General features: G+C 40.4%; 2 pseudogenes; both read right to left on the bottom strand.

Annotated features, from left to right (window-relative positions):
- Positions 1 to 1081: 1081 nt before the first annotated feature.
- On the bottom strand, positions 1082 to 1200 carry LOC120605545 (uncharacterized; annotated as a pseudogene).
- A 9444-nt stretch (positions 1201 to 10644) lies between these two features.
- Positions 10645 to 10763, bottom strand: LOC120605536 (uncharacterized; annotated as a pseudogene).
- Between the last annotated feature and the right edge of the window lie 8913 nt (positions 10764 to 19676).

The raw sequence follows: 19676 nt of genomic DNA, 5'->3' as shown, positions 1-19676 counted from the left end.
AATGTTTCTCCCCTTAACAGCTAGAAAAATAAATATGCTATATATCAAGATTAGGGCAATGGTTCAAGGAGCAGGCGACGAGGGCAAGATTAGGAGTTTTGTTTTGAACTTGTTAATGATTTTTCACTTTAAAAATAATGTTAAACTTAAATATCATATTCAAATGGAAAAATGGTCATTGAATTTTCACGAAGTGACTGCACCTGTAACCTACAGCCAGACCAAGAAATTAAACACTACATCAGACACAGAAGTAGGGATTTCAAGTAGGCATTGGATATACAAGTCTGTGGTTCAGGGGAGATATAAATTTCAAGTTTGTCAGCATATAGATGGTTGTTAAAACCATAAGACAAGATGAAATCACCTAGGAACTGGATGTAGATAGAGAAGAGAAGAGGTCTGAGGACTATGCTGTGGAACCTCCTAAAATCATTTATTTATTTATTCATTCATTCATTCATTCATTCATTCATTTATTTATTTATTTATATTTTATATTAATTTCAGGTATACAGTACATTGGTTAGACATTCATATAATTTATGTAGTGATACCCCTGATTAGTCTAGAACCTATCTGGAACTACACACAGCCATTACAATATTATCGACGATATTCCTTATGCTGTACTCTGCATACCCATGACTGTTTTGTAACTACTAATTTGTGCTTCTTCATCTCTTCACTTTTTTCACACAGCCCTACAACATCTCTCCCATTTGGCAATCACCAGTTTGTTCTCTGTATCTGTGAGTCTGTTTTTGTTTAATTTGTTCATTTCTTTTTGTTCCTGAGATTCTGCATAAAAGTGAAATCATGTAATATTCATCTTTCTTTGTCTGACTTATTTCACTCAATATAATACCCTCTAGGTCCATTTATGTCATTGAAAATGGTAAGAGTCCATTTATTTATTTATTTATTTATTCATTTATTATCTATCTATTATCTATCTATCTATCTATCTATCTATCTATCTATCTATCTATCTATCTATTTTAAGCGAGGTAACCCTTGGTCGACCTCACAGATTGTAAGGACCTTGTCAGCTTACAATTCCTTATTTTTTTATTTTTTACGCCTACAGCACCTGGTCTTTCTAGGTGGTCTCCCATCCAAGTATTAACCAGGCCCAACCCTGCTTAGCTTCCAAGATCAGATGGGATCGGTCTTGTTCAGGGTGGCATGGCCGTAGACTAAGATTTCATTTTTTTAATGGCTGAGTAATATTCCATTTTATATATGTATTATAACTTCTTTATCCAATTGTCTATTGATGGGTACTCAGGTTGCTTCCATATCTTGGCTATTGTGAATAGCGTTGCAGTGAACACATGGTTGCATAAATCTTTACAAATTAGTGTTTCGGTTCTCTTTGGATAAATACCCAAAAAGGCAATTGCTGGGTCAAAAGGTAGTTCTATTTTGACTTTTTCTCAGGAACCTCCAAACTATTTCCCATATGGCTGTACCAATTTTCAGTCGCACCAACAGTTTATGAGGGTAACGGCTCCTAACATTTAATGATTAGAGAGATGAAGAGGACATAGCAAAGGAGACTGAAGAGGAGCATACAGTGAAGTAGGAGACCCAAGAGGGTGAGAAGAAAGAAGGAGCAACTACTAAGTACAGGAACTCTGCTAGGTATTGGGAATAAAGCAGCAAACAAGATCGATCATGTGTCTGCCCTCGTGGAGCTTATGTCAAGTGGGGTATACAGACAGGTAAACAAAAACTTCTATCTATCAATATCTATCTATCTATCTATCTATCTATCTATCTATCTATCTATCTATCTAATCTATCATCTATCATCTCTCTCATGATGAAGTATAATACATGCTCTGAAGGAAAAGCATAACGACAATATTTATGGGGGAATCTGATTTAGTTAGAAATGGCTTCTTTGAGTGATGTTTAAGTTGAAGCTTGAAGGATGAAAAGGGATTATCTAAGATAAAATTTGAGGGTTGTATTAGTTTGCTAAGGCAGCCATACCACAATACCATAAGCTAGATGGCTTAAAACAACCGAATTTTATTCTCTCACTATTCTAGCAGCTGGAAGCCAGAGATCAGGGTGCAGTAAGTCCATGCTTCCTCTGAAATCTCTCGGGAAGAATCCTTTCTTGCCTCTTCCAGCTTCTGGTAGCCCAAGCATTCATTGGCTTGTGGCTGCATTACTCCAAACTTTGCTCCAGTATTCATATGGCCTTCTTCTCTTTGTGTATGTCTCCGTGTCCTCTCTTTTTTTAATGATATTTTTTGTTTTTCAATTATAGTTGACATACAATATCATAAAATATTGTATTACAATAATACAATATTATATTTGTTTCAAGTGTACAGTATAGTGATTAGAATCTATATAACTCACAAAGTGATTGCCCCGCTTAAATATTTATTACAACATTGTTAACTATTTTCCTTATGCTATATTATATATCTCCGTGTGTTTATTTTGTAACTATCCATTTGTATTTCTTAATTCCTTTGCCTTTTTCACTGACCCCTACAACCATCCTCCCATCTAGTGACCCTCAAAATATTCTCTGTATCTATACGTTTGTTTAGTTTTCTTTTGTTGTCATTTATTTTGTTATTTAGATTCCACATGTATGTGAAATCATATGGCATTTGTCTTTCTTTATCTGACTTACTTCACTCAGCACAATATCCTCTAGGTCTATGATACAATATATTTTTTCATCCTTTTACTTTTAGTCCGTGTGTAAGGGTCTTGTTTCCTTATCCATTCAGTCTTTCTATCTTTTGATTAGAGCACTTAATTCTTTTTCATTTGAAGTACTTATTGATAGATATGTAGTTATTGTCAATCTTTATTCATGTTTTTCATACATGTTTTTTTCTTCTTAAAGGAGTCCCTCCAACATTTTCTGTAATACTGCCTTGGTGGTGATGAATTCCTTTAGCTTTTTCTCATCTGGTAAGCTGTTTGTCTATCCTTCAATATTAAATGATAGTTTTGCTAGGTAATCTTGGTTGTAGATCCTGGGTTTTCATCACTTGGAATACCTTGTACTGAGCCCTTTTGTCCTGCGAAGTTTCTTTCGAGAAATCAGCTGCCAGTCTTATCTGTGCTCCCTTGTAGGTAACTAACTGTTTTTCTGTTGCTGCTTTTAAGGTTCTCTCTTTGTCTTTAATCTTTAGCATTTTAAAGATGATGTGTCTTGGTGTGGGTCTCTTTGAGTTCATCTTTTTTGGGACTCTCTGAGCTTCCTGGGATTGTATGTCTATTTCCTTCACCAAGTTAGGGAAGTTTTTCATCATTATTTCTTCAAAAAGGTTTTCAAGTACTGGCTCTCTCTCTTCTCCTTCTAGTACCCCTATAATGCAAATGTTGTTATATTTGATTTTGTTCCATAGGCTCCTTAAGTTATCTTCATGTTTTTGGATCTTTTTCTTGTTGTGGTTCTGATTGGGTGTCTTCCATTACCCCATCCTTTATATCCATGATTGGATCCTCCACTTCATCCACTATGTCGATTCTCTCTAATATACTCTTCATCACAGATATAGTATTCTTCATTTCTGACTGGTTCCCTTTTATAATTTCCATTTCCATTTTTTATGGTTTTTTTAATCTCTTTGTTACGGTTATCACTGAGTTCATCTACTCTTCCCCTAAGTTCATTGAACATTCTTATAACCAGTGTTTTAAACTCTGCATCTCTTAGATTCCTTGACTCCACTTTGTTTAGATCTTTTTCTTGAGCTCTGTTCTGTTCTTTCATGTGGGACATGCTTCTTTGTCTCCCTATTTTGGCAGCCTTTCTGTGCCTGTTTCTATGGATTAGGTAATTTTCCTAAGTCTCCCAGTCTTAGTAGTGTGGTTTTGTGTAGTAGCTGTCCTGTGGGGCTCAATGGCACAGTCCTGAGAAGGGTTCAGCTACAGGCCAAATTTAGCCCCAGCCTGTACCCCTCCAGGGCCACCTGGTAAGAGTCAGCAAGCAATCCACAGATGGCTGCCACCTGTGCTGTGCTTATAGCTGCCTCAAGAGGCCACACCAGAAACCGAGGCTGGCTGCTGCCAGTGCGGGGCTAGTAGCTGCTCAGCAAGGGGCACAGGGCACTCGGAGGAAACCACTATATATGGCTTGGGTAGGGATGCAAGATAGTAGGGGTGGAGTTTCAGGGAATCATCTGGGCAGAGCGACCTGTGTTATACAGTTTGATGATGTCTCAGCTATGATGGCAACTGTGTCCACACACTGGGAGTGGGGAGGACTCAACAGAGAAACAATGGATATAGCTAGCACTTCTGCCTGGGAGAAAGCAACCCTTGTGGCCCTCACCCCAAAGCCCGACAACTCAGTGTCCCCCCATATGTCCCTGGTGCTCCCCAAGCAGCCGCCTCAGCACTGGAGCTCAGAGCGAGCAAGTTTGTCACTGTGAAAGTTTGGTAATGGTCCCTTTAAGAGGAATGTCTGCACCTGCCGTCTGTAGCTGCCCTAGCTTCTGTCTTCTGTCTCGCTCAGCCCGCGTGGGGCTGGGAAGCCTCTTGTCTCCGCCCCCTCCTACTGTTCCAAGGTGATTTCTTATTTCTCTCCCTAGTGTAGGACTTCCGTTCATCCAGGCTGTTTGCTTGCTGTTTACTCCATGGTTTCGTCACAATTTTGGTGTGATCGCAAGAGGAGATGGACAACGCCTCTAACCTCTATGACATCTTGACTGGTCTCTGTGTTTTCTCTTCTTAAGGACACCCATCATTGGATTTAGGGCCCACCCTAAATCTAGCATGATTTCATCTTGAGATCCTTAACTAATTAAATATGCAAAAGATCCTATTTCCAAGTAAGCATACAGTCTGAGGTTCTGAGTAGGTATGAATTTCAACTCACTACAAGGAATAAACAGAAGAAATATGTTTGAAGCAGTGGTGTGCTGGGACTGGCTCAAACCTGCTCGCAAGAGCCAATTGTTAAATTTTCAGCAGTGTCGTTATCTGGTTAACTTTACATTGGTAGCTTGAAATTGGCAATGATGAGAGTATTTACACTGTGGAAATTGGCAAATGCTACAAATCAGGTTTGTTTATTTTTCTTCTGGAGAAGCAATTGTTAAATATTCAACCAAAACATCGTTTGTTTGATGACCTCGAGTCAAAAAAGAGATGTGCCTAGTATGGCTGGCCCATAATGAAATGTGGCTGGAGAAGTGTGGAGAAAGCCATACAGGGCCTTGAAGACCATAATAAGGATTTTGGATTTTAACTCAAGTGCACCTGGGGGCTATCTGAGAGTTTTAATCAGGAGAGGGGAGAGATCAGATTTGTGTTACTGTTGTTTATGCGCCAGTCTTTTCCATCCAAGAGCAAGCTCCTTGAAAGGGATTTCATCTTTATTATTTTTCATATTCCCCATGAAATTTTACACAAAGCAGACATTTGATAAATGCAAGTTAATTTAAATGGGGTTTTATAAATACCTTGCAGGTTGGTAAAAACAATAATTAGTGATTCCAGCAAACATGATCAATCAGGAATATGTCATGGAGGAATCACAGGACAGTTCTATCATTATTGTATGCCATCCATTTAGTAGACATGCATTTAGAACTTACTGTCTACATGTACTGTAGGGATACAGTAGTGAAGAAGGCATGGTCCTACCTATAAGATGGAATCTTGTTAAGGGCACATCAAAAGCTTGTCAGAGTGCCTTGTGATAATCTGTGTGACAAAGTAAACATGAGAAGATCTCTTGAATTTGGAGGGCTTGGGAAAGCTGCCATAGGAAGCATAAGTTTTAGAGAAAATATTACTATCTAAACTGTGTTCTGAGTTCAAAATTGTCCTCTGAAAAAAGTGGTATGCAGACTTTGAGGAATGAGGGATCTGAAAGGCTTTGAGACTTTGAAATGATCTTAGAGGCTTGTTGTATCCTCTATTTGCCCACATTTACTGTTTTTGTCACTTTTAACCCTTTCAGATGTGGTAGGAAGAGTTCCAAGATGGCTCTCGATGAGCCTCATCCTTATATAATTTTCCCTCCTTTGAATGTGGTTGGAACCTGTGAATACGATAAGATATTCTGTGCTGATGTTATGTTATATAACAAAAGGTAGATTATCCTGGGTGGGCCTCACCTAATCAGGTGAACCCTTTTAAAGTAAAGCGTGTCCTCTGGTTGGCCACAGAAGAAGAGGGCAGAGATTTAAAGCACAAGAAAGATTCAATGCACTGTTGCTGACTTGGAGATGAAAGGGGAAGTGTGAGGAAGAATGTGAGTGCATTTCTAAAAGCAGAGCATAGTCCCCAGCTGAGAACCAAATAAGAAATGGAAATCCCAGTCCTACGGCTTCAAGGAACAGAATTCTGCCAGCAATTAGAATGAGCTTGGAAGTGGATTTTCTCCCCAGAGCTTCCAGACAAGAACCCGGCCAGGCCAACACCTTGATTTCAAGCATGTCATACCCTTAGCAGAGAACCAGCCATGCCATGACTGACTTCTAACCTGCAGAACTGTGAGATACTAAATTTGTATTGCTGTAGTTACTACATTTGTGGTAATTTCTTACCTAACAACATAAAACTAATACAAGAGTCTCCACCCTGGAGAGCTGGTTCAGGAATAGTAAGAAAAAATTTTTTTTTTGCTCATTTTTCTAAGGAGAAGTGAGGAAGGTACAGTGTTAGTTCACAGAAGATGAGAATGACTCTTACTCACCAAAGATGACTCTTATCAGTGGAGATGACACTGACTTGAATCTGCATAATAAACCCTACTAAACAACCTTTATTTACTATTAGTTTCTCCCATATATTTACCTTCCCACAATTTACTGGCCCTAGGAGCCCAAATCCCTTTTCCTTTGTCCAGTCACTTTTCTATGATTTATCACTCTTTTGTTAAAATGGTATATAAGCTCCTGTGTCTAACCACCACTTTGGAGTTTTCACTTCTCTCTTGTATAGCTTCTCCCACCACACATACAATTAAAAATATCAATTAAATCTGTGTGCCTTTTTCTCTTGTTAATCTGCCTTTTGTCAGTTTAACTCACAGGCTTCAGGTAATAAACCTAAGAGGGCAGAGGAAAAGTTTTTTCTCCCCTCCAGTGATGGTAATTATTATGAAGACAATAAAAGAAAGTAATGAGATAGGTGATTGAGGAAGGTGACTTCAGATACGGTAGTTAGGGCAGGTTTCTCTTAGTTGAGACCTATAAGATATAAAAGGCACAGGCCATACCAATAATGTAGGGAGGAGGCAAGAGAATTAAAATGTTAATCAAGCTACAATTGGAGACTGCAATACGCTGATCAGCCTTGTGGCCAGGCCAGGATGACTCCTTCAGAACAAAGGAAGATTTCTGCTGGATTACTAACAACCCATTCTCCCGTGAAGGGGAACCAGGAGCCAAGAGTCATTCCCTATGGCTAAAACCAGGGGAACCTATAGATTAAAGGCTGGGAACTGCCAGCAGGCCTTTCACTCAACATATTCTTACCTTTTCATCGGCTACATACTCTTCCCCTTCCTCACTGTATATACATATCAAAAAAATGGGAATTAAGAATGACATATAAACTGAATTCTCTGAACACTCAGGGCCCCTCTCAGTGCCTTTACTCTGTCTCTCTGTCTCTTGCACTGTCCCTCTCACTCTCTGCCTCTGAGAGGAGACCACACTCTGTGGAGTGTTATCTCTTTTCTAATAACTTTCCTTTCAATTCTAATTTTGGTGCGTGTGTTAAATTCTTTCTATACTCTCGGCCAAAGTACTCTCTTCTTCTCCCGGTGCAGAGCTTGGCCTCCCCCTACCAACTCGGGGAAATTTACCCTGTCTTGCATCAAGACCTCAGGAAATACATTTTAGGCAGAGGGAATAGCAAATGAAAAATTCTTGAGTTAGACATCAGCCTGGAGTATTCAACAGGCAGAAAGAAGGCCAGGGTGTTTGGAACAGAGTGGTCTAGGGAAGGAGTTGAATTAAATGAGGTCAGAAATGTTGGGAAGGGCCAGACGGTGGGATCTTATAGGCCAATGGTTCCCAAACTTGAGAATCACTTGGAGGGCCTGTTAAAGTACAAGTTCTTGGACCCCATACCTAGAGTTTCTGATTCTGGGGATCTAGTGTGCATCAAAGAATTTGCATCTTGGAATGATCTGAGTTTTATGCTGTTTTGCTACTTTTTGGATGAAACAACTGATGTCACCGAGCCTCAATTTCCTACATGAATATTAAATTTCAAAAATAAAAACTTCATAAGGTGTTAGATGATCTCATATCTGTGCTAGAACTGGGAAAATGTAAAGTCTTATGATTTTTAAAGATTACATTTATGGGCTGCAAACAAAGGAAATCCCAACTGTAGTTGTGGGATGTGGTAAATGAAAGAAGGACATAAATAAAAAAGGAGGAAGCATGAAGAGTTGCAGATGGGCATGATTTTTAAAAAATTAAATTTAAGTTAAAAATATTTAAATTGAGAGTCCAACTTGGGCCAGAGGTTAGATTTTTAGACTTAGCTCTAATGCCTTAATCTTGAATTCACTTATTCATAGAATTGTGTGACTTTGATCTTTAAGAAATATAACACTCTATTAAAGGCTCAAAAGACTTTTGTCAGAGATGACCAGTAAGTAACTCTTAAAACCTTTTTGAAATGAAAATGATTCGAACTACCCAATATTTCACCCATCAGGGGAGAGGATTTCGTGAGGCTCACTCTAGGGGCTATCTAACTGTACTCTTAATGCTGATAACAGCTGAGAATTTAACCTAAAGGCATTTGAGCATAATGTGTATGTCCAGGAAGAGTCATATTATTGGTTTAATTATACATAACACAATTGAGAAAAAAGATTGGAGGTAGAAAGAGGGGTGTGTGTGTGTGTGTGTGTGTGTGTGTTTACATGTATGTAGGACACTTCTGTTTCCAGTCTGATACCAGTCTGAGGAAATCTACCTGATCTATGGAGAAGTTGAAGAGGAAAATGGTAGTTAAAGCACTCCTGTTTTCTTAAATGCCTTGAGGACTGGTGTCAACTAGTTCTCACACCATTTATGGGCTAGAGAGCTGAACAGCCTTATAGTTATATATTTAGGAAATCCTCTGTGTCTTGGTTTGGTAAGAGTATAGTAGTAACCCCCAAGTGCTTTATGTTTGAACTGTTTGAAACTAGAACTTGATGACAGAAGGACTTTCTATGAAGATTTCTAAGGAAAGGGTAAACTCTTGTCTTATGGGAATAGTGTCTGTGTCATGATTTGTGGATGTGGGCTAAATCAGAGTTTCAAGATATATCCAAACTGGCCGGTCAAATCCTCCTTCACTCATGTTCTCAAGAGAAGAGACAGGTTGCAGAGGCTTTGTTTGGGTATCTCTTATTGGAATTCAAATATTTTGGGAGGCTGTTACACTTTCAATTATGATAATAAGGTAACAGGGATTGAGGAGATTGACACCTAGAGCAGGTGGGGTAGGAACCCAGAAGGGGAAAAAGGTGGTAATGTCAGAAGAGGTGGGCTGGTTCCAAAGGGCAGACTTTGACCACTTCAAAGTGTGTCCTCGAACTTTCTCCACCCCAGATGTAGTAGGTGCTATATGATGAGGGGCCAGAGTTGGGTAGGACTCAGGTTACTTACACTAGATACTGGCTTCATCATGGTGTCATCTCGATAGAATATTTTTTGTTTTGCATTGTATAGGCTAAATACGTACCTGATATCAGTTCTATTGACATTTCTCTCATATGTTCAACAACTACAGAATATGTTTTTCCCCTCCAGGAGGTTGTACTATAAGACTCATTCTCCTCATGCATCCTCTCCTCTCCCTGCCTGCCCTCAAAACTCCATCAAGTCTGCCTCTTGAAGGAGGTTATTTCAGGATGGAAAATTTGCAATACAGGTACTGCTGGCAAACCAGGGAGGTAGTAGACAAAGATCTTTGTTTATGGAATTAAACACAGTTGGATCACAAGTTATCTCTGTGTTTATAAGATCTGTAATGTCAAGCACTCCTGTATTAGTAAAAGTTAAGACAACAAAACAGAAATTACTTTTGGCATTTAAATCAAAAAGGGTGATAATACAGAGACTTAGGTGCTTGTATGACTGTTGAAAGGAGTGGAGAAGCAAAGTTCAGGAGGAGCCACTGCTAACTCTCAGGTTTACTGCTAGCTTTTGGATACTCAGGAAGTTACCTCAGCTCTCCAGGTAAGGAATTGCAGGAGACTTCCACTGAAGGTCACAACTGCCAGCAACATCAGGGAGAGTGATTAGCAGAGAAACACCTGGAAACTGATGAAAAAAATTCATATATGTTGACATATATAGTTCTAACTGTGGGTGCTTTTTCTTCACCTTACAAATTTTGTGCATAACCATTTTAATGTAGGGATGAAGCAAGAGAACTAAAATGTTAAATCAAGCTATATTCAGAGACTGCAATATGCTGATCAGCCCTACAGCCGGACCACGAGAAAACCTGTAGAACAAAGGAAAATTTCTGTTGGGATTACTAACAAACTGTTTCTCCACATCTTTTTTTTTTTTTTTTTTTTTTTTAGATGAGGCAACCCTTGGTTGACCTCACAGATTGCAAGGACCTTGTCAGCTTACAATCCCTTATTTATTTATTTGTTTGTTTATTATTTTTGTTAATTTTTTACTCCTACAGCACCTGGTCTTCCTAGGTGGTCTCCCATCCAAGTACTAACCAGGCCTGAACCTGCTTAGCTTCTGAGATCAGACTGGATCAGGCTTGTTCAGGGTAGCATGGCCATAGATGTTTCCCCACATCTTAAAGGGAAAACAGATGCTTTAAGTGGTACCCTACAAAAAGTAAAATCATTCATTCCCCACAGCTAAAACCATGGGGAAACTATGGATCAAAGGCCGAGAATTGCTAGCAGGCCTTTCATGCTACATTTTCTTACCTTTTCAGCTACATACTCTTATCTCTCCTCACTGTATGCCCATGCTATCAAAGGAAGATGGGTATACAAAGTCTTTAAACTGTAATTCACAGAAACTAAGAATGATATATAAACTGGATTCCCTGACACTCGAGGCTTTTTTTGTCTTGGCTTTTTGTCTTTGCTTTCTCTTGTCTTCACTTTTTCTCTTCTCTAAAAAACTTTCCTTTTGACTCTAACTTTGGCGTGCACTTGAATTCTGTCTAGCATTCAGCAGAGAACCGTTTTCTCTCTCAGACCAGGGATTGAGCACCCCACCTCCACCTCCACTCAGGGAATTTGTCCTGTCCTGCTTCATCTTTTCTGGCTAACCACAAAGGCACCAAAGGACATAAATCAAGCCAAGTTCACCATGGCTTTTATCTAATTCTTAGAGAGTGGCTGAGATACTTTTCTGAGTCTTGCAGATGAATTGGCCTTGGGAAAACAGTTGACAACATTTCCAGGGATCTGGTAAGAGGCTAGCCCTCTAACCAAGCAGGAGTCCACTGGTCCTGTCTGCTTTCCCTGCTTCTCTTCCTCTAACTTCCCTGAAACTTGGGGTCACATTGGAATTGCAGAGAAGACTCACTGAGGGACCCCATCTGAACTCCAAATTAAAAGACTGCACACCACCTTTTGGCCTCAACAGGACTGGTAAACCCCGGCGGGGCGCGGTGGGGGAGTATTCTGTTCCTTCCACTAGGCCCTTTGCTTTCATTTTCTCTGGGGGCGCTCCACCAGGGAAGCAGTGGGCTGCAGGAGCTTGCCTGAGATATCTCCTCCACCTTGCGCCTTAGTGTTTTCTTCTTTCCCCTCTCTAACGGGAACTTATAATGGGGAGGAGGCGACGTCAAGGTAGCTGCTCCAGCAAAACTCTCCTAACTCCCTCCTCTGTCCTGTCTTCATTTCTCTATTGGCTCCTGGATACCGGAGCAATCTCAGAAGTGGCCCAAATCGCTCAGAATTGGGCACTGGGCTGGCCAACCCCAATTGCACTGGGTCCCTGGCCTCCATCCTGAGCAGTGCGGGATTCCAAAGTAGTTTGTCCCCAAGGAACTGGCCTTCTCTCTCTCTCTCTCTCTCTCTCTCTCCCATGGTGGTAGAACCTGTGCACACTCATGGTGGGAGCCCAGGGCCTCCCCCTGCAACCCCCTCTCTCTTGGAGCAGCGGGTGGTAGCTCCCTATACAGGCTTGGGGCAGTTACAGGCCCAGATCCATGCTGCATTCGTTCCCCTCTGTTCCCCTCTGCCGGAAAGGCGAAAAACCTGCTGCACATACATTTTTCTTCTATCCGAGCCCGTCCTCTTTAGTTTCAGCCCATAGCAGCTGAGTTGGAGCACCCATAGAACTCATGCACTTGCCTCTCTGTCAGTCAGACCCGGGTCACTGCCCAAAGTCTAGGGAGGGCGGGCATGCACTCCCTAGCTGGCCAGGCCAGTTGCGCTCCCTCCGCCTCCCTTCCACTTTCCTTGCAGCAGGCGCACACAGAAGGGTTGGGGCCCTAGCCGCTAGAAAGACAAAGGGCGGTGCCCAACTTCAGGCGCAGCCTCCAATGTAGCAGTGAATGCATGCCTCTTAGCCGGCGTAAAGTGCTTTCAGACTCAGAACAGACAAGATCATGTCCCCTGGTATTTTAGGGGTTACAGTTTAGCACTTTTACCCAGGCTGCCTAGGTTCAATTCCCATTCAGGGAAACTGTTTACCTACACCTCCCCCAACCCCAGTGGCACACGCGGTCGCTGCCTTGGCAGGCACCGGCAGAGAAGACAGGAATCAAAGCCCAGTATAGCAGGTGGCAGCACTTCCTCTCAGCAAGGACCCATAGAGGCCCCACCTCCTTCCAAACTAAAGATTGGAGGGGGACAAGACATCCCAAAGAACTTTCCATTGTGATGCATCTTAAATAATTGGTACCAATTCAAATTAGACAATCTTCAAAGGAAAAAAAAAACTCATAATTTTCAGTAATTCTGTTGGGCCATAATATAGGCTTGAGGACCAAGAAGTTTGACCTATAAATAATTCTCTAGACTATAATACTATCCTACAATTAGATTTTTGCAAGAAACAGGAAAAGCAGGAAGAAATCGCTTTTAGGCTTCTTTACCAAGACCCAGACCTCTGAAACAGTTGTAGAATGTGCCTAGCCCATATGAAGACTAAATCACTGGGAGGCCTTCAAGATTCAGACTTTTTAGATGATCCAATCTCCTAAAGACCCCCAAATCAAGAATCAACTTCTCCTCTTTCACTCTCACACTCTGAGGGGAAACTAAGGTCTTCATAGACCCCATCTACTCTACAACTCCCCGAAGAAACTACTCCTGCTAGCACCCCCTGAAGTGGTGCCCCATATCAGCCTCCACATGATAAGATATGTCCCCTCATGGAATTTGTAAATGCTGATGGGGGAATAACAAAAGTACATATTTCATTTTCTATGGCAGATTCTCTGAAAATTCTAACAAATTTACTGATGAATTTGAAAGAATCACTATAACTTGTGACTTAACTTGGCAAGATTTGCACATTTTATTATCCATATATTGTACTGTAGAAGAAAAACAGAATTATTGGAACAACCAGGGGTCACACTGACAGCACTGCTGCCTGCAGTGAAGGTCACGATGTCTACCAAACAGGAGGGAATGCGGTCCCAGACCAGGACCCTCAATGGAATTACCAGAGGGGGACTCAGGATCTAGAATACAGAAACCATATACATCATAGAGAGAATGAAAAAATGTATTATTAAGCCTGTTAATTATGACAAAATATGAGACGTCACCCAAGGGAGAGATGAAAACTCTGCCTTATTTCAAGGCTATCTAATGGAAGCCCTTAGGAAATATATCAATGCAGATTCCACAACTCAGAAGGACAAATATTACTAGGGACTCATTTTATCTCCCAGTTGGCTCTTGATATAAGGAGAAAATAACAGAAGACTGCTCTAGGGACCCAGACCACTATGAACCAACTTTTAGACGTGGCCTTTGCTGTCTATAATAATTGGGGTAGAGCAGAGGAAGTGGAAAAGACACAATAAAGTAGACAAAAAGCTCATATGGTAGCTGAAGCTATGAATCCCCTGCCACCTCAGGGAAACCCTCATTTTGGATATAAAACTTTCAATTATAATGTGAAGGGACAATCAGCATCCCTCACTCATAAGACTTATGGCAGTAACTGCTGCAACCAGTGTGGGCTAGAAGGGCACGGGAGAAAGAACTGCCCACAGCTATGATACCAAAGAGGAACCCCTGGGCCTTGCCCCCTGTGCAAACAGGAGAGCCACTGGTGGCAGGACTGAAGGGAATTGGGGACTCCTGAGTCAATAATGGCATAAAGGGGAAGCGACTGATGGAGTCCGAGGCCCTCACTGGCTCCTATGGAACAATTTTCCATCTCTGCCAATGAGCCTCGAGTGGCCCTTGTTGTGGCAGGTAAGAATATTGAATTCTTACTTGATACAGGAGCCACTTACTCTGTTGTAACCCAATTTTCTGGGCCATCATCCTCACAAACATGTTTAATTCCTGGAATTGATGGCCACTCCAAAAGTAAAAGGTTTGTAACCCCCATAAATTGCCTGCTAGGGGACCTTGTGTTTACCCACCAATTTTTACTTATGCTTGAATGTCCAATCCCTCTATTAGGATAAGATTTACTATAACTAATGCATACCATTATTCACTTTGGCACTCCACAACCAAATTTATCAGCCCACATTTCAAGATCCTTATTCCACTTACGAGATCCTGTGCAATTGATACCCCCAATATTAGCTTACAGATTGATCCTAGAATTTGGGCCACAGAAGTCCCTGGAAGAGCTATAATGTCATTCCTATTAAAATACAACTAAAACCTAATACTAATTATCCACATAAAAAACAGTATCCATTCAAGACAGAGGCACAATGGGGTATACAATCAGTAGTGGAAAAATTCTTAAAATATGGACTGCCAAAGCCTTGCCAGTCACCTTGTAATACCCCTATTCTGTCAATAAAAATGCCTAATGGGGAATACAGATTTGTCCAAGATTTAAGGGCAATAAATGAGGCCATAGTCTCAATTCATCCAATCGTCCCCAGTCCCTACACCCTTCTGACTCAGATTCCAAACAATGATCATTGGTTTACAGTTTTAGAGCTTAAAGATGCTTTCTTCTGCATCCCTATACATCCTGAGAGCCAATATTTATTTGCACTTGAATAGAATGATCCCAACACACATAAAACCTCTAAATACACTTGGACAGTCCTACCCCAAGGTTTCTGAGATAGCTTCCATTTGTTTTGGAATGCTCTGGCCCAGGAACTCAGGAGTTTAAAATTAACAGATGATTTTCTTATTCAATATGTAGATGATTTGTTAATAACAAGCCTAAGAAAAGAAAGTTGTGATTCTAACACTATCCAAGTTTTAAAGTTCTTGGGAAAACAGAGATACCAGGTGTCTTTGCAAAAGGCACAAATTTCCCTCCAGAAAGTTAAATACCTAATGTATGTTTTAACACAGGGGCCAGGGCTTTGTCTTCCAAATGAAAGGAAGCTATATTAATAATAAAGCCCTCTCAGACAAAGAAACAGTTAAGAACCATTTTCTCTCTTATTGCAGGGCTTTAATTCCCACCATCTTGGGGAATTTGCCCTGTCCTGCATTATCTTCATTAGGGGAATCTAAAATGAATCCAGGATCCTTCTGGTGAAGAAGTCTGGGAAATGTGATTTCCAAACTTCTAACTCCTGAAAACCAGGAGAGGCATAAAAGGAGGTGCAAGAATGCTGAGTGCAAGCCCAGTCTATGTCCAACACAATGAGCCATTATGTCCTTGAGCCTGTGTTATCATCAGTAAAATAGAAGTCATAATATTCACAACTATGGCTATCACCAAACAAATGTATGCAAAACAACTGCTACAAACCTAAAAAACCATTTGTCCCTTTTCTTCTACTAAAATCATCATTCAATCACAGAAAACCAAAAAAAACTTTTTGAAACAAAAACAAAATGTTTGTGCCACTCATTTTTTGTTAAATGTAAGAATAATGTTCACAATATGCCACTCAAAAATATGTTACTCTGGCATAAGGATTATTTTGGGCTGAAGGCAATTGAGAAGAAGAAGACACAAGAAAAATTCTGCTCTATCCTCTACCAGAAAGGGTAGAATTATTCTTAATTACTGGAGAAAACTCTAGACACCAAAGGAATCTACATAACAAACTTTATTAACTAGATCTTATTTTCCGTTAGTTTCCCCATACGTTTACCTTTCCACAATTTGCCTCTGCTCAAAATTCAAAGTCCTTGTCCTGTATCTTGTCACTTCTCTAAAATTTATTTTTGTTAAGATGTTATATAAGTCCAAGTTCTAAACACCCTTTTGCATTACTCATCTCTGAGTATTCCTGTGTTTATGTACAATGCACATGTTAATAAACTTTATCTCTTGTTAATTTGTCTTTTGTCAGTCTAATTTGCAAGGCCCCAAATGGACAAACTAGAAAGGTAGAGAAAAAAGTTAAGTTTTTCTTCCCTTACAATAATAAACGTTGATTGTAAAAATTTTGAAAATACCATCAAGGAAAAAATGCTCGGGACAATTCAGGAGATGATTTTGTTCAGGCTATTAAAATAGGGAAAATGTTTGTGAATAAGGAACATCTCAATGAAAAAAGAAAACAGAAATTTTATAGAGGCAAGCAAACAGGGTAGTAATGGGGCAGAGTAGACAGGGAGTCTTATGGGAGTCTTGAAGAGCCCCAAGGAAGGGTGTAAGTGGGTCTAATCTCTGGCTGCCAAGGGCAAGGTGGTCCTTTGCCTTTATTCTTTTCTGGAAAAGGCTGGGGGGTTTCTTAATCTTTGCTACTTTATAAGAACACAGGGCTCAGATAAAACTCAATATGGTCAGTCCCTCCTTTTGTTCAAGACAAATATCACAAATCACTTAATAACTCAGAGATGATCATAAACCTCCTGAGTGGAGGAAGTAGGGTCTAAGAAATAGTCTTTCTGGGACACTTGTGGCATTGTTCCTATAAAAGCAGTTAAACCGTCTGTTGAGATTTGTGGGCAAAAGTAAGTTGTTTTAGGATCTCAGAGATCAAGGATTTCAAGAGTGGTGTCTGAAGAGAAAAAGATAAACATCAATATAAAAATAAAAATTTACATAAAGTAAAGAGCCAGGAAGTGGATACTAAGGGTAACCAGTCCACTAGATTCCAAGAAATGGGTGAAAGGAAAATCTTTAACTCAGGAGTCAAGAGAATTGTAGATACTTGACAAATTTCTTGGCATCTTGAATGTGGTTATTGATTACAAAGATGTCAGAGAAGTTATGGGGAACAAATGTATATCCGTTGCTTCTGACTATTGAGTATGCACCCTCTCTAGAGGCCAGAATTATGTAAACGCCAGTTGATGAGGCAGCACAGCTCATTAACTTTCTTGAAGCTCTCAAGTTAGTATGTCATGCTCTTGGTCATGTTGTCCACAGTCTTGGTTACCTTTCATATATGAGCATGCATGACTTGAGCATTTCACTGGACTTATTTAGAGGTCCAGACGGTGGCTTGTCTAGGCAGAATTCCAATCATGCCTGGTCTGCTGTGATAATGAGTCCTTTAAGGTTTATATCAGGTCTTCGAGACTCTACTTGCAAGTTTTCTTCAGGTTCTGAGGGAAAAGGCCAGCTGCAAGAGAGCCCAGAGTCTCAACAGTGATCTGGGCAGTCAGATTTTAGTTCTTGGTGACTGAGTCAGGCAGGAGGGAGAAAAATTGAATATATTAGCTGGGAGGTTTGTAGTCAGATATTGAGGAAAACTGGAAGAATGGACAATTGGATAAGCATGCACAATTTTGTCAAATTTTCAAGATCCAGTCAAATTTTCAAGTAGGAACCAAAAGTAGTTTTTCCAGAGAGAGAAGTCAATTAAATTTCCATCACACAAGATAGAGTTTGGTTATCAACCAGGTACCTGCAATTTACAAAGAAATGCAAAATAGTTCAAAGATAATGAACAGGACCAGAATCTGATCACTAAGAAGGTTGTAAAAGATGCAGAGTTCTCCAATGAAACAAATTTTTTCTGCAATACTGAAAAGTATTCACTTACCAATTCTGTGAACATTTGTTATATAGTTGATACCATAATGAATATTCAATTCAGTATTTTAATTTATATGCTTTTTTTACTCTCAATTAAAAAGGAGTTCTTTAGAAGGGAAAAATGTTATATATGTATAAAATGACACATCACTCTGAAAACAAGCTATTTTAAATAGAAAGTAAGGAAATGATACTATAAAATGCCAAATATTTCTATACTGGACTCTCATAAGTGAATTTTCACATATTTACTTTCTCATCCCACCAGCAAGAACATAGACTGAGAAGCCCTTTATTGAGGTACAGGTATGAGTGTATTTTGATCCTAATTGGAAACAAGAGTTTTATCTGCTTCAGTGAAAGGAGAAGCTGAAGAAACACAGCAGCCATTTTTCCTGATAATTTGATGTTATGATTCAATACAGGGTTGGAGAATTATGCCTCTTGGGCCAAATCAAACTTTTGGGGAGAAAAAGATCCTTTTTCTCTACCCTCTTAGGTCCAGTGCTTGGAGGCCTGCAAATTAAACCAACAAAAGAAAAACTAGCAAGAAAAAAGACAAATTTTTATCCACATAGATATTTGTAGTTCACAGAAAAATGTAACTCAAGGAGGCAGTTAGAATTTGGAGCTTATATATCATTTCAGTAGAGGATGGAGAAGAGCAGAGGAGCACTTATGGGAGGACAAAAGACTTCTTAGAAGAAAGAAAGGGCACTTAGAGAGAGACATATTTGGCATTTTATAGTATCATTTCCTTCCTTTCTATTTCCCAATTTATATCCTGTTGATTTTTAAACTTTGGTTGTGAGGACTGTTTGGCAAGGGGCTGACCCTATAAAGCAGGATTTGCTTTAACAGGGCTGTGGTGCTTGCCCAGTCTGCCTTTTGGGTATTTTGTCCTCAGACACAGCTCCAAGTGGTGCTCCAGCTTGGTCTGAGCCAGGCACTGAGCGTGCGGGCCCTGGGAACTTCTGGGGGTCCTGCCACAGGCCATGTTCAGCCATAATTTGTGCCCTGCCCAGGGCCATCTGGTAAGAGTCACCAAGCAATTCTCAAATGACTGCCACTCACGCTGTGCTTGGAGATGCCTCAAGAGGCCAAGTTCTGAACTGAGGCTGGCTGCTGCTAGTGTTGGGTTTGGGGCTGCTTAGTAAAAGGAACAGGGCATACTGAGGCCAGATGCCATTTGTTTGGGGTTTATGATCCTTTGAGAGGTTTTAGGAAAGTCTGCAGCATGAGTTAAGATAGGCTGTATGGAAAAACCACTGAAAGCAGTTTGGGTGGGCCTGCAAGTTAGAAGGGAATCACCAGGGCAGGACCAACAGTTTTAGCCAGGTTAATGGAGACTCAGATATGGCGGCTGCCTGCGTCTGTCTACTGGGAGTGGGGAGGGCTCAACAAAGGAACAATGGATTCTGTCAGCACTTGTGTCTGAGAGAAAGCTGCCCCTCCAGCCTTCGCCCTGAAGCCAAACAATTCAGTTCCTCTCCATATTTTCATGGTGTTTTTCAAGCTGCGCTTTCAGTGCTGGAGGTCAGACAGAGCAAGTGAGTCCATTAGTAAGTCTGTGCCCAAGCCCTTTAAGAGGAATGCCTAGAACTCCAGCCATCTTCTGTCTCA

The sequence above is a fragment of the Pteropus medius genome, unplaced genomic scaffold, assembly GCF_902729225.1.
Source record: "Pteropus medius unplaced genomic scaffold, Ma_sr-lr_union100, whole genome shotgun sequence".
NCBI lineage: Eukaryota > Metazoa > Chordata > Mammalia > Chiroptera > Pteropodidae > Pteropus > Pteropus medius.
This window is presented reverse-complemented; position numbering and strand designations above follow the sequence as displayed.